The following is a 2,865-nucleotide window of genomic DNA, read 5'->3' on the forward strand; positions in this document are numbered from 1 at the left end:
GGGACCGCAGTTCAGATTATGTTTTCTAGTAACTAGTTTAGAACGTTTATATGTCTCAACAAAAGAAAAATAAAAAGCATGTTTTATTTGCAGACAACATATTATTCATGTATAATAATGTTTAAAGAATCTAAAGCTATTAAAACAAGAGAATTTTCCAAGGACATAAGCTGTAAAGTCAATAATGAGAATCCCTTGTGTTTCATATACTCAGTGAACAGTTATCCCTTAAATATTTTTGTGGGGGGAGGGATCCTGTAAAATATTTTTTTCAATTTTTTTCCTAAAGTGTATTTAACACAAAATAATCTCCAGCTTCACTGAAGTGGCTGACCACCTCCACAAACAGAACTCCCTCTAAACTGGTATTCAGTTGCTGAGCCTGCCCCAGCCTCAGCTTTCTTGTCAGCACCAGGGGACCGCTCTCTTTCTGTACGTGTCTGTCCATCTCCCCTCTTGTGAGTCTTGCAAGTCTCTTGCCCTCTGGACCTTTGGGCGGAGGCCTGCCAGTCTCAGCACAGCTGTGGTACCTGGTAGCAGCTACGATCTCTGAAGGTATGTGAAGGTGATCTCGGAGACCCTGGATGCCCTCATTCATAAGGTACCAACAGAAATGTCTCCAGCAAACTGCTACACATGCAGCCTCGAGACTTGAGGGACTGCATGATCTTTTATTACATGAAGTTTGGCCCATTCATTGTCTTCCAGCTCAGGGTGTTTGGGCATATGGACATCTTTCTTGGTAACCGTCACTTCTTCCTTTAAAAGGAGTTCATAGATGGCAATCCTGTTTTTCTTAGGCATTAGCATTGACTGCCGGAGGGTCCAAGGTAGAGAATGGAAAGAGTCTCTTTCAATTTTAACACTGGTAAATTTTGTCTTCTGTGGCTTTTCTTTATCACTGTTACTATAGGTTTTTCATGTTTAGTGATTTTTTTTTTTTTTACAAAGAATCAAGCTTTTCTATTGTTTCCAATTCTGTTTTATTAGTATTAGTTATCACTAGTATTCTTAAGATCTTAAATAAGAATAGATCTTTAAAAATCATGGATTAAAAAAAAAAGAACAGCTATAGTTTCTAAGAGCACTTGCAAAACATTATGGTGGTTGAGACACACACTGCTCTTTGTTTGTACAGATAGTTTTATCTCATGTCTGTGCTACTGGCTCCTCCAGGAAGTTCTGCTTAACAACCAGAAAGTAAATATGTGCTTTTTGTGAGAGATTCTGAAACTTCCTTTATTCACAGCAGCCTCATTAATTATTTCAAGACATCAGACCAAACAAGGTATTGAAGAGTTAAATTTATTAAGCAAATAGGCTTAAATATTAGGAAATTTTTGATATCCAAATAGCAAATAGCTATAAAATGATAGTCATGTTTTTATTTAGTATTACTAGTGACAATTTAATAAATAGTTACAATTTCCCTGGTCTTCAGTTTGCTAATTTACAAAATGGAGGTCATTGGCTTATAGGATTACCAACAGAACTGTTCTTGCTTCTCTTTGGAGTTGAGCTAACACAATTCTAATCACATACCTTTCTATTGCTGCTTCTGGTTAGTGATTTTCATCAATTCTAAGATACTTAGGTTTTCACTTTATTCTCTCTGAAGACATTGTGCCTCACAATCAATGGTGTCATAGTGAACTGGGTGCATGTAGTGATATATAAAACTCTGATGTGTGTTTATTGTTTAGATTCGAAAAGCTAAAGTTGTTCATTAATAATATGATAATATACAGGCTGGGGCATGCAGAGATTCAACAGTGGACTTTGTTTGCTAGTAGGAAGTACTGTACACTGAATAAAACCAGAAAGTCTCAGGTTTCTCTTTCCTTCTCAAAAAGATAATAAGGGAGCTAGTATAATAGTTCAGAGGTTAAGAGCATTGTTTGCTCTTTTCAGAGGATCTTTGTTCAGTTCACAGCTCCCACATGACAACTCAGAACTGTTTGTAAGTCTAGGGGACACAGTACCTTCTTCTAGCCTTTGTAGACGCTGTCTTAGTAGTCAGTGTTCTATTGCTGTGAAGACACACCATGACCACTGCAGCTCTTACAAAGAAAAGCATTTGGCTGAGGCTGGCTACAGTTCAGAGCTTTAGTCCATTGTTATCATTGGGGGAAACATGACCACAGGAGGCAGACAAGATGCTGGAGAAGGAGCCAAGAGCTCTCCATCTGGATCAGTAGGCACCACACTGGGCTTGGCTTGGGCTTCTGGAACTTTAAAGCCTAGCCCCAGTGACATACTTCCTCCAACAAGGCCACACCTATTCCAATAAGGCCACATCTCCAACAATTCCTGTCTTATGAGTCTATGGAGGTCATTTTCATTCCAACCACATCAGACACTAAACATGCATATGATTCACTCATGTGGTTCACTCACATACACAGATAAAATAAAAATAAAATAAATCTTAAAAAAATGAAGGTAGTAAAGTTTTTGTTGTCAAAATACTTGGTACAAGTGTAACAAAGGACACTAATAAGTAAATTACTCTGATAATTTTAGGCTCTACGTTCTCCCTATAGAAAGGCCATCTAGTTATATAGTTAATACATTTTACTCCCACAAAAAGCAAGTGCTTGAGACAGGGTTCAAGCCACGACTGAACACAATACAGTGAGGAAAATAAAAAGGCAGCCTTCCGATTTCCTTTCCTTGGTAAGATAAGAAAGTGTGCAAAGGCTCTTTAGGGGAAGAAAATATCTTTTTGTAGAAAAACTTTAATTTCTTCTTTTCCCTAGAAGGGAAATTCTTTCAAACCTTGGGAAGAAGAAAGACATCAGAACAGAATAACACTAGTTTCATATGAAACCTACGGCCACAATCTACCTATAATTATCGCTCACG

At 37.7% G+C, this 2,865-nt stretch overlaps 1 pseudogene across 1 annotated transcript; it reads right to left on the reverse strand.

The window, feature by feature from the left end:
• Positions 1 to 317: 317 nt before the first annotated feature.
• LOC311607300 (small ribosomal subunit protein eS10-like) lies at positions 318 to 810 on the reverse strand (annotated as a pseudogene). Its single transcript has one exon. The product of its transcript is annotated as a small ribosomal subunit protein eS10-like (transcript).
• Positions 811 to 2,865: the final 2,055 nt, after the last annotated feature.

This window comes from Acomys minous (genome assembly GCF_964271855.1).
Source record: "Acomys minous genome assembly, chromosome: 1".
NCBI classification, from domain to species: Eukaryota; Metazoa; Chordata; class Mammalia; order Rodentia; family Muridae; genus Acomys; species Acomys minous.